The sequence below is a fragment of the Galleria mellonella genome, unplaced genomic scaffold (assembly GCF_026898425.1).
Source record: "Galleria mellonella isolate WM207_F2 unplaced genomic scaffold, CSIRO_AGI_GalMel_v1 utg103, whole genome shotgun sequence".
NCBI lineage: Eukaryota > Metazoa > Arthropoda > Insecta > Lepidoptera > Pyralidae > Galleria > Galleria mellonella.
This window is the reverse complement of record NW_026441966.1, coordinates 1757649-1771328: the sequence shown is the minus strand read 5'-3', so window position 1 is coordinate 1771328 and position 13680 is coordinate 1757649. Positions and strand designations below refer to the sequence as shown.

The following is a 13680-nucleotide window of genomic DNA, read 5'->3' as shown; positions in this document are numbered from 1 at the left end:
TTGTGTAGTTACGCAAATGTGAAAACGATTCATGGCTTAACAGCTTAAAATAGATATAATTTGACTATGTATTGATTGTCATTCAGCTGTACGTTTTCCTAAAAATAAAGAAAGAAATAAATAAATTACATATACATATAGTACGTATCATTCGATATTGTACTCGCAAGATTCCAAAAAGTTGCAATGCATATTAACATAAAAAAAAATATATATATTAAAAAAAGAAAGTGGAATTCTATTTTCAAATAAAATATACGTGTACAACTCTATTCTAAATGGTGACACATTGACGGGAACATTTGCTAAAGCATACCCCAATACAGATCCGTACGCGACAAAGGCCCATGGGCACGTTGTGTCCCACAAAACCCAAATATTTGGGTCTCCGCTACTCGTTCATATATACAGTGGTGATTTATTACCGGCAAGATTTCGGCCGACGTGTGAATACGTCTTAATACATCTTTTGTAAAGATTAACCCCCCAACGATCGATGGATGCATTGTAATGCGACGTGAATGGGGTCCCAGCGACCCCCAGTGTAATAGAGTGGGGTAAATTACTTCTATGCTGTTACAAATCAATACAAACATTTTTTTTTTACTTTAATCTCGTATTTATAATACATAATTATGAATGTATTAAGAGTTAAAAATATAAACTGGCTATCTGTCGTAATTTCTCACTAGTAAATAGCTTTAATATTATTAGGGGAAAAAGGAGTTTGACAGCCCCATTGCTAGCAATATACCTTATTAAGTCGACCTCTACGTGGTTCCCCCTGGAAACCATCGTGAACAATTCTTGTTGAATTCGTCACGATGGGCTAACTGACCTGCTTCATCCTCACCTATCATTCTTTACTGGTGCCCCGGCGGTGTATACCGATAGCGCGGCGGGGTTAACATTCCATTATCATCCATTTAAAAAAAAAAGCTTTAATAGACTGATGTTTGTTACATTATTGAAATTTTAGTAGAGATTATTATTATTTTTTTAAAACAATATATATATATATATATATATATATATATATCTTATGTGTTGTAAATCGTCGAATATATAAAGTAATTAATTAGAAAAGGAAAAAAAATATTCAGAGATAATTGTGTATTTTTATTAGAACAATGAAGTACAAGACAAAAGGTAATGTCGAACAGTAATTTTAAAGTTATGTCAAAATGCATATATATATCAAAATATTTCCAGCGATTGTGAACACACTATGAGACTCGCTGAGAATGTAGCTTCTTATAGATGAAAGAATTTTTAAAATCGATTGAGTAGTTTTTGAGTTACAAAAAAATAAAACAAAATTACAAATACATATAAATGATAATATTATTTATTAGTCAATAATTTTACTTTTTAATTTATAATTCTTGAAATGTTCACTTTAATTTGTAAAATTTTATGCAATTTGATCTATATTTGTTACATTCAAATTCACTTTTGCACTAAAGAAATAAACTACGTTAAAAAACGAAAATACAAGCGAGATTAAAAATAAAATAAAAACTAAACTAAATAAATCAGAAATTTAAATAGTTCATTATTAATATAGTGGAATCACTAACATATTCATTTTTAATATTTAACGTTTTAAATAACCCATTACTTTAAACTAACTTTTTTCTAACACTTTCCAAAAATAATTTGCATAAAACTAAAAAGATTAAATTAAAAGAGAAAACAGTACTCAATATAAAATAATACTAAAGATTTATCAAAATAAAAAATACTAACATGTCAATATAAAATGTATAAAAATACCCACTCAATTTATATATAAATAACCGGCGCGCTCACAAAAAAACCCACGATCCACGCAAAATTAAATACAGAACTAATTTCCGTATCGAAATGATTCAATACGAACGTACCGCGCGGTACAAATAATCTTTTACAAGTTATTTTAGCGCATATTCCAATATGCTTATCTTGTATACAAAGGCGGCAGGGTTCGGTAGGTATTTGAAAAATGCGAGCCGGCAACCCGGGGACATCCACTATTTATTGGGGCATACTTCAAGTAAATGGGGCTCTTAGTGGGCCGTCGAGGTACATCTGAATTGTTTATTTTGTTTATAATGTACCAGGGTGCGTCCCGTGCATTCTTTCTGTGCCACATAGGCCGCGGCCATTTTTGATATACTCGTATATTTAGCACATGTTTTTTTACTGCCGTTACCACTCTATTAGACTTTTTCCTTGTTGTTTTTACGAGATTGTTTTAGATTTATTTTAACCGTGAAGCAGTTGTGTTTGCATGGCTGTGTTTCGGTTTGAAGGGTGGGATATGGCGTGAATTTACAGGGTACAGAGGAATAACACCTGAGTCCTCAGGAATGGCAACATATATCAGGGTATCATGGACGAAACAGTATACTCTGTTATGTCCATGGTATTGCTCATGTCTATAGGTGACGGTTACCACTTTCCATCAGGTGGGCCGTCAGCTTGTTTGCCATTCTAAGTTGTATAAAAAAAAAGACAAATTTTTTTCTTTTTTTTTTATTGTGTGATTAATGTGGCTTGTGAAGCAGACATATTTATTTTCTTATAAAACGAAATGAGTTCATTTGCATTAAACAGTGTTAAAAGTGTAAACAAAAGTTACGTATTATTACTTTGGCACCTGTTTCATTGTTTTAAGCGATGTAGGTATGCAATGTATTTTTAAAAGAACTTAATGTTAGAGGAATAGACAGTAGCGTCCCTGTTAAAACATCTCTAAAAGTTTAATCACGGTTGCCAGCTCGCCTGCCAAGCGTGGCAAATACTGATGAAACTCCTCTTATGGGGAATCCTTATATCCAGCAGTGGACAGTTAACGGCTGAAATGATGATGAATAAATAAAAGTTTCAATTCTGGGATATTTTAATTCACCTTTGTTGCTATCTCTGTCTAGCACATTTAATTTATACTTGTGTTATACCTAATATAAATGGCCTGTAGTTATCAGTCCTTCGGGATACGAAATACATGAGTGACGTCACGACCTCCCCAAAACTTCAGTCACAACTCAAACTACCAACTACCATTATAGAATAAATAATAGTACAGAGCTAATATAATATTATTAAAGGTAATACAAGTTAGTATTCAGTACATAATATTAGAAATACAGGGTGATAACATAATCATTCTAAAGAGGGGAATATTCCACTAATTATTTTTATTTATTTATTTAACACTTTATTGCACCATAAATAAAAATGTACAATGACAAGTGAATAATTCAAGTGATATACAGTAACATAAATACAGATTGAAATATACACATAAAGGTACAAAAGGCGGTCTTATCGCTAGGGCAATCTCTTACAGACAACCTTTGGTTAAAGGAGAACAAATAGAAGTGGGCAGGTGGCGCAAGAGTGAATTAATAATTTTTCGTGCATAAAATATAAAAATCTGTAATGCACAAAAATATCAAATACATATAATTATCATACTAAACTATTTTTTTTTTCAAATCTATTTTCTAAATTTACTTTTAATTTTTTTTTGAAAAGTTATACATGTATTATTTTTTTAAATAATGTGTTGTTCTCAAACAAATATAATAAATTTTTTGAGACCTAGAATTCTATCACTGATTTTAAGGTGTGGGTTACGTTAATAAGCATACTTTTTTTTTCTAATGTATGATAATGGAATGGTAACCCCACCCGCGCTATCGGTATACACCGGCGAGGCACCAGTGAAGGATGATAGGTGAGGATGAAGCAAGTCAGTTAGCCCATCGTGACGAATTCAATAAGAGTTGTTCAAGATGGTTTCCAGGGGGAACCACGTGGAGGTCGACCTAATAGGGCATATTGCTAACAATAGGGGTGTCAATCTCCATTCCTAACAATCCCTTTCCCCTCTAACAAGCATACTATATTGTTGTAATTAGTTTTTTTTTAAAGTGAAAATAGAGACAATTCGGCTTATGCTATCGGTATACGCTGGCAGGGCAGAGATGATAGGTGAAGGTTAAGGATAAGTCAGTTAGCCCATCGTGACGAATTCAACAAAAATTAATGGTTGATGATGGTTGTCAGGGGGAACCGCGTGGAGGTCGACCTGATGACCAGACAATAGGTATACTGTCTGTCACATTCTGATGAATCGATTTTAATATTATTTCTAGTAATTGAGAGAATTTAATTCCATGTTGGCCCTATTTTCATTTGCTACGTTTAAAGTAGATTTCTTTTTATGATAAAGTTATTTTAAATTACCAAGATTTTATTATTAATTTTAACTTAAACTGATTTAATATTAAATTTAATAAATATTTATTACTGATATTTAGTTAGAATCCAATGTAGGATTTATTGCGCCAACCTAAAACGCTTTACTGTTAATAACTTTTATATAATCCGAATAAACAAACTGACAGGAAAAGTACATTAAACCCATGTTATGGTAAAAATAATAAATATGGCGGTACCTACTCAGCTCCCCATAGACAAGGAGCGAACAAACCTGTCAATACATTTTCACTGCTGTATGTGTCAGACGGAACGAGACAGAAACAGCTGGCGTCTCTCTCTCTCTCTCTCTCTGAAAACATATCCACTAGATTCATTCGCCACGCATCCAGGGGGCAAGCTGGTCAGACAAAGTCCCATTACCAAATATAACGAGAAAGTGGTGAAATTTATTTTTATTTCTGCGTCGACCGCAAGAAAGTTATTGGATAACGCGCTGAGTTATTGTCCACTTCATAAAAGAGCGAAAACACGGCAATAATTTGTAGCCGGGGCTGCCCCGGCTATAAGTCACACGTGTGTACCGGGATTATTTATTGTGCTATGATTGGATGAGCGTTATTCAGTTTAGATTTGGGGTTATTCGGTACGTTGCCGTATCAGTGATCGCCGTTTATTGATACGCTGGTTTATATTGTTTTATATGATATAAAAAAATTACCATTTTGAAAATGGAATTCTATTGTATCCCAAAATAATTGTGATTTATTTCTTTTTTTATTTGTAATAATTTTTTTTATGCAACTTAGAACGGCAAACAAGCTGACGACCCACCTGATGGAAAGTGGTAACCGTCGCCGATAGACATGAACAGTACCATAGACATAACAGAGTATACTGTTTCGCCCATGATAAATGCATTGCCATTCCTGAGGACTCAGATGTTATTCCTCTGTACCCTGTAAATTCGCTGCCTTATCCCATCCATCAAACAAAAACAGCAATGCAAACACAACTGCTTCACGGTAGAAACATGAATGGGATAGAGGTGCCCAAGCAAACGACTTTTGTACAAAGTCTCCCTCTGGTTATATACACTATATTAATACACAGAAAAACAAAGTAATAATGTTTATTTTAATGTAATAACTACCGGTTTAACTCACGTGTAATTAAATAGAAAAAATCTCAACTAGTTTCGGAATCGAGTGACACGAGCACGAGCCTGACTGCGTGCTTAGACCCGCTAAGCGTGTCGTTCTTCACACCATTACAAATTTGTTTATTTATTGTAAAATTAATTAGTAACTTAAACAAAAAAAAAACTATTTCATATAATTTGCACTCTTAATATTAGCTGAATATGGAACTGTCTATTTATTAAATGAGAATTCCGTAACACCTACGTATTTAAAGCAAATAATGTATTATATTCAGTATAAATAATGTTTCTAATTAAAACAATTTTTTTATACCACTGAGGTGGCAAACAAGCGTACGGCCCATCTGATGGTAAGCGGTTACCGTAGCCTATGAACGCCTTCAACACCAGGAGTATTACGTATGCGATACCGACCCTGAAGAAACCCCCTTATCTGCCTTTTGAAGAACTCCATGCTCTAGTTTCTTGGGAAAACCTAGGCAGGGAGCCCATTCTATAACCTGAGTGTTTGTAAGGGAAAACATCTCTGAAACCGCGTTGGATGCGACCATCTAGGCTGTAGGATGTGAGGGTGAACTCCCTGTCGCTGGCGAGCTGTACGATGGTAGAAAATTGCCGTGGGCATCATACTGAACAATTCCTCTGAGCACAATCAACTGATAGTTATCTGCACCTGAATAAAGTTACCAGCATTTTTCGGACACAAAAAACTACCAATAGATTATATTAAAGGTATGTTAAATTAAAGTTCTAATGAAAGAAGGCAATTCTTATTATGATGCAGTCTAATTCGCGGATTCTTATTGACAACTGACAATAAAAATTGACAGTTCTCGACGAGAATTCATAAAATAAATTCGGCGAAAGACGTCTATAAAAATTCTGCAATTTCACATAATACCGGTCTTCATAAGAGGGGAACTTTGTACAAAGTAGTCTGCGCCTCGATTCTCATAATGAAAACCGCACCGGTATCGTAGCAACTCAGTCGTTGAAACCGTTGGTAATCTCGTATTTGAATGGGGCTCATTCTAAAGTCATTCAGTTGTAATGTCATAGAATCGTTTAGGTATTAAATATTTAAATAGAAAATATTTAAGAAGAAAAAATACTAATAAATTAATCAAAGGCACTTCTGTCATCATTTCAGCCATTATCCGTCCACTGCTGGACATAGGCCTCTCCCATAGACTGTTATAAGAAATGGTCCGGTACCACCTATATTCATTGACTCCTTTTAATGCATTTAAGATTGCCGCTTCATATATTGGGGGGTCGTTCTACTCTACATTTGCTAGAACGGGGTCGCTACTCAAGAATCTTTTTTCCCCATTGGTTGAATGAAATGTCTTAGTTGTATAGCCCTTTTTCATTCAATCATATTAGCTGTTAACTGTCCACTGCTTGGTACAGGCTTCCTCTATAAGGGAGGTTATGTCCGTAGTTGTACAGAGGAATAACACCTGAGTCCTCAGGAATGGCAACGCATAGGGGGTATCATGGGCGAAACAGTATACTCTGTTATGTCCATGGTACTGCTCATGTCTATAGGCGACGGTTACCACTTTCCATCAGGTGGGCCGTCAGCTTGTTTGCCATTCTAAGTTGTATAAAAAAAAAAAGTTGCCACGCTTGTATAACTCTTATTTATTATGAAATTAACTGAAAGTAAAATTTTGTATACGCGTATTATTTATTTACCTAGTCATATAGATAGGTAGCTTTTAAATTTATTTTTTATGTATCAAAACTTAAAGCACAAAACAGGTAAATAATAGTAAAAATATATTTATTTGTTTCTCAGTCAATTGACAGATCAATACGAATTATTTTCAAATTTGAACAGTTTGTTTTTATAAGAATCGAGCCACTGCATATCAATGCGCCGATGCCTCCATGCAAACTATGAATTCTTTGTATAACTTTACCAGGTTCATATTTTTAATTTAATTTCTTACTAAAAGTTTTAAAGTAAATTACTGTATGTAAATTGCGGTATTCCTACGAGGTGACATATGTTTTATGCTGTTGTTGTATCAACTGTTAACTGTACTATCACCACTACTGAACATAGCTTCCCCCATAAGAGGGGGTTTGCCATACTTGGCAGGCAAATTGGCAACCGCAATTAGGCTGTATTGATGTTTTAAGAAGTCCTCCACCATAAACTTCCTTAGTCACCTCTTAGGACACCCACGGAAAAAGAAGAGATGACTTTGTTTTTTACAATACAGGGGGCAAACGAGCATGCAGCTCACCTGATGGTAAGTGATTACCGCCGCCCATGGTCACCCACAATACCTACGGCATTGCAGGTGTGCTGCCGGCCTTTTAAAAAGGAATATGCTCATTTCTTGAAGGTTATGTTGTCGTATCGGTTCGGTAATACTGCTCCTGGAAGTTGATTTCAAAGAGTGGTTGTGCGTGGGAGAAAGTGCTTTGAAAAACGCACGGTGGAGGACCGCCACTCGTCCAGATGGTTGGGATGAAATTTTAGTTTATGGCGGGTTGCACGATGGTGAAAATGGCTTATTTTAAGCTGGGACTGACATGGCGATGTCTTATGTATTTACCTGTTTTATTATAACAATTAATCTGTATGTGGCTTGTAAATAAATACAAATAATTAAGTAAATTTCTAAAGCTTAATTAACTCTAACTTCTAATAGAGGCTCATTTTGACAATTCTCATAGAGAGCTGTCAATTAGATGAACTATCAATTGTGAGAATTATTTTCCTATTACGAACGACCCGAGTGGCCATTTCAGATCTCAGGGGCTTTATTTACAAATGGAATATTAAGTGAGTTGTTTATATAAATTTTAGATCGACGCTCTTAATAGAATTTCGGTTGACGGCCCAGCATTGTTCCTAACCTAGTTTAGCATCGGTTATGTTCTCGTTTCTAACAGTTTGTGATAATACTGAAATTTTGGAGTGCTTATATGTATATTTAAATGTTTTAGGTAGTTTTAACTCCCGTTTTTAACTTTATATCTTTATATCTTTTAATGTTTCCTCTTAACTCCGTCAGTTGTAAACCGAATTATTATTAAGAAAATTATTTTTTTTTACGAACGAAACAGAAATTTGATGTTAAAATTACATAATACATGCCGTTATTATTAAAAATGTTAAAATATCGTTCCTCTGGCCTATTAGGATAGGATTTATGATGAACGAAATGTTAAGCTCCATTTACTGGAACGATTTCGGTACGAACAAAAACACGAAATTGAGCCCGAAAATTCGAAATTTTATTTTATTTGAAGTTGATCATCGACCGACTTCAAAAAGAAGAAAGTTCTCAATTCAGTTGTATTGTTTTTGGTTGTCTATGTATTAAAATATGCAATAAATATTGGAAGATAAGACTATGTTGAAACGGTACACCGCCATATTCTTACAAAAGAAGTGTATACATTTTTAAATAAGATTTTAATTCACAAATAATTCAAATATATAACTTCAATTTTTTATGCAACTTAGAATGGCAAACAAGCTGACGGTCCACCTGATGGAAAGTGGTAACCGTCATCTATAGACATAAACCATGGACATTACAGAGTATACTGTTTCGCCCACGATATCCTCCATGGGTTGCCATTCTTGAGGACTCAGGTGTTAATCCTCTTTACCCTGTAAATTCACTGCATTATCTAACCTTTTAAACCGAAATACAGTCACGCAAACGTAATTGCTTCACGGTAGAAATACGAATGGGATAGAGGTACCCAAGAAAACTACTTTTGTAAAAAGTCTCTCTCTGGATTCAAGGTGGAAAAGGACATACATTTTTTATCTTGGTAAATCAATATGTCCCAGCTACGCAGACGAAATCGCGTGGAAAAACTAGCAAGTATATATAATAACAAGTTATAAAACTTGTTCAAGAACGTAAACATATTTATCTAAGCGCCGCCGCGACGAATGTGTCGCGTTTGCATATTTTTCGGTGCTCTTATTTTAATGTAGCCAGCACCCGCGGCGGGGCGGGCTTGTTTCCTCAATAAATCCGGGATCCGGGCCACGGGAGTGGGTTGAATTAATGCATGCGGAACTCTGATCATTCTGGGTCAGATGACACGTCGATGTGCAGTGGGTGCTTTGTTTACGCTTGACTTGGCTTTGTGTATTAGAAACAGAAATATTTAATTGAACTCGGTTTGAATGTTTTTCGTAACGGTAACCCTGCCTACGCAGGGGGGAAAGGGATTTTTAGTAATGGGGTGTAATGAAAAACTGACCTATTGCTAGCAATATACCCTATAAGGTCGACCTCCACGCGGTTCCCCTTGGAAACCATCGTGCTTAATTCTAGTGCAATTTATCACGATGGGCTAACTGATCTGCCTTTTCATTCTCACCTATCATCCCTCACTGGTGCCCCGCCAGCATATCTCGATAGCGCAGGCGGGGTTACCATTCCATTATCAACCATTAAAAAAAAACCCTGCCTACGTTATCGGTATTTGCTGGCGTGGCACCAGTGAGTAATGACAGGTGAAAATGAAAGTAGGTCAATTAACCTATCGTGACAAATGTCACTAGAATTAATTACGATGGTTTCTAAGGGCAATCACGTGGAGTTTAACTTGATAAGGCATATTGATAGCAATGGGGCTGTTCAGCCCAATTACTAACAATCCCTTTCCCCCTAGTTGGAATGGTAGAGTAGAACAGGGAAATTACATGAAACGGATAGTATTTAGTAAGGGTATAGTATGATGGTAACATGGGAATCATAGTGTACTAAAATGCACTATCATTCCCATGTTACTATTCCCATATTACATGGTATCTATGGTGCTGTTCATGTCTGTGGGCGATTGTTGTCCTTTTTTTATGCAACATAGAACGTCAAAGTAAGTTTCTTCTTAATACCAAATATATGTCTGAATGGCAGTGTGGTTACGTTACAGAATAGGCCACCCCTTCCTTTCTCGTGGGTGTCGTAAGAGGCGACTAAGGGAAGGCGAGAGATGGACAGCAACGTCCCTCTTAAAACATATCCAAAACCTAAATTGGTAACCCAATCCGCCTGCCAAGCTTGGAAACTACTGGCAAAACACCATCAAGGGGGAGGCCTATGTTCAGCAATGGACAGTTAAAGACTAACATATTGATCACATATCTGAAATTCGCTTTTTAAGCGTGGTAACCACTGACAAGATATTTGAAGCAGTTGTCGCCAGCACCACGACTGCTTTTCACCGACGACACCTTGGAGTGCCTTTCGAACTAACGTTTCCATTCTGAACGAACTAAAAATCAGAGAGAGATTATCCTCGACTGTTCAAATACGAATTCTCAATAACTTCGGCCATATCATCCGGAATGAAAATTGTGTGGAACATCTAATTGTCCAAGGGTCAGTACAAGGCAAACGTTCTCGAGGTAGACCACCAACGCGATGAACTGACCTCATCAAAACGGCCCCACAGCACTCTATTGTGGAATGCTTTCGCTCGGCTGTGAGCAGAAGTAAATGGAGACGCATTGCGAGGACCTCAATCGCGAAGTAGAACCTCATCGAAAATCCACTATCGTTATAAATACCACGACCACTCTGTAAAGACTGTACGACTGAAGAAAGAAACCGCTGACAAAAGCCCCTAAAGGGGAGGCCTATATTTAATAGTGGAGAGTTAACGCCTATTCCATCATCGTCATTACGTATCTGAAAGATCAAAGCGTAATGATTTTTGCCACGGCATACTGGCGTTTTGCGCGAAACAGTATCAGGTGTCCGCTGCTCCCCATTATCATTACCCATCACATCTTACCCTCAAAAATATTTACGGCGAATTAACTTTATTTAGTGAGCGTCCTGTATTTATGGGCACCTCGCAAATTGCCTAGCGATGGAGCGTGGTAGATAAAATTTTACGGTTAAACTTCCGCTTTTAAAACAAGCTGAGATTGCTAAAAGTTTTAACTGTTTGTCTTTATATTGACGCTGAGTTAACGCTATTAGTGTTATTTTGTCGTGAATCAGTTTTTTTTTTATTATGAAAAAATTGATAAGTGTTTCCTCCCTGTGTTTTGATGTGAAACGTGGAACAGTTGAGTACGTTTTTATTGTGTCAGTAAGCAAAGTTGCTGATTTGATTTATTTATTACTACTTTCTTTTGTCTGCGAATACGTCTTCGTGGATTTCAGAAGGAAAAATATTAATGACTGTAGAGGAACAATTCTTGTTGAATTCGTCACGATGGGCTAACTGACCTGCTTCATCCTTACCTATCATCCCTCAGTGGTGCCCCGCCGGTGTATACGGATAGCGCGGGTGGGGGTACCATTCCATTATCATCCATTAAAAAAAACCCAACAAACATTGATGTTAGATGGCGTACATACGTTCCTACATTAATACCCTATATACAGTTGTTACTGATAAGTTAATAGATAATTTTTGAAGATTCAAAGTTTGTTTTTTTTGAATTTTTGATTTTCCAAATTTATATCTCCATGTATAATTTATATATCAGAGGAAGAATGTACAAAAGTAGTTTAATAAATTATATGCATTTGATATTTTTTGCACTATAGGTTTTTGTATTTTAGGCACGAAAAAATTATAAATTCACTCTTGCGCCACCTGCCCACTTCTATTTGTTCTCCTTTAACCAAAGGTTGTTTGTAAGAGATTGCCCTAGCGATAACGCCTTTTGTACCTTTATGTGTATATTTCAAACTGTATTTATGTTACTGTATTTCACTTGAGCTGTTCAACTGTCATTGTATATTTTTGTTTATGGTACAATAAAGAGTTAAATAAATTAATAAATAATAAATAAAAGTAATCTGCTTGGGTATCTCTGTCCCATTCGTATTTCTTTCAGTTGAGTTTGCATGTGCTGTATTTCAGTTTGAAGGGTGGGATACGGCAATGAAATTACAGAGTATAGAGTCGTACACTCTAGTTCTCAGTAATGTTAACGCATGAAGGGTATCATGGACAAAACAGTATACTCTGTTATGTCCATGGTACTGCTATTGTCTATAGGCGACGGTTACATAAACCATTTAGTGGGCCATCAGCTTGTCTGCCATTCTAAGTTGCATAAAAAAAATATTGTTAATTTACTTACGGTCAACTACTACGCCTTTCCCTTTTAGATATTTTATTATTATTATTATTAGATACATGACATTTAACACTGTAAATATATCGTTTAACACACGTAACTTACTTTTATTACAGTAAGATAGAAAAGCGGTGTAGAGAGATACGGCCGCGTAATGGACGCTGATAGGGCCGGTACCCATCTACTAGGGCCATTAGGGCCTATTGGGCCTATTCGGGACCATTGGACACATTTTGTCTCGTCGCTGGCACGTTTAGAAGCCCGGGTAATTGCTTTGCGATGCTCCTATCGCATGTTTTCGTATATCAATGGTTGTATTTGTTTCAAGATTGGGAAATAGATTGGCCGGTGTCTTGTGTAAATAACTTTGTTTTATCTTCGCTTGCTTTCTTTTATTGAACATAGATACATACATACATACATATCTGTCACGCCTGTCTCCCATTAGGGTAGGCAGAAACAATAGAACGCCAAATGCTTCGATTCAAACAAACCTCTTTCGCTTCTTCCACATTCATCAATCTTTTCATACACACTCGCCGGTTACGGGTACTTTTAATTTGGCCCTTCTTCAGCACGTCGCCTATTTGGTCGATATACGTCCGTCTAGGGCGGCCCCTACCGACATTTCCATTCATTCTTGCTCGATAAATCTCTTTCGTAATTCTTCTTTCATCCATCCTCTCCAAATGACCAAACCAACGCAACATTCCTTTTTCGATTTTTGTCACTACATCGTCTTTCAGTCCACACTTCTCTCTAATCACACTGTTTCTTACTCTTTTATTCAATGCGTTAAAAAGTGGAATAAAAGCTGGTCAATTGCGAGTCGGACTTACTCAACGAGGGTTCCATACCAAATCATCGAATATATTTTTTATTGAGTAATAATTACTAATTTATGGTTTTCGGATTGTTTCCTTTACTTGTGTTGCATGATATTGCTTTTTACCAAATTTCACAATTCTAGGATAACGGGAATCAAAATTATGCCAAAATATGCGATTTAATGGAATATAAAAATTGTTTGAATCGAAGCATTTGGCGTTCCATTGTTTCTGCTTACCCTAATGGGAGACAGGCGTGACTACAGATGGGCAAAGCACCGGGTTTAAACCCGGTGCTTTGGTAAAAACCCAATAAACACCCATAAACTCCCATAATCACCCAAAAAAATAGGTTTTTACGTATTTTTTTGAAAATATGTAAGTAATAC

At 36.1% G+C, this 13680-nt stretch overlaps 1 protein-coding gene across 1 annotated transcript in view; it reads right to left on the bottom strand.

Annotated features, from left to right (window-relative positions):
* Positions 1-13680, bottom strand: part of LOC113513332 (disintegrin and metalloproteinase domain-containing protein 22) — a 747642-nt gene that overhangs the window by 68928 nt on the left and 665034 nt on the right. The gene's annotated exons all lie outside the window — the stretch shown is intronic.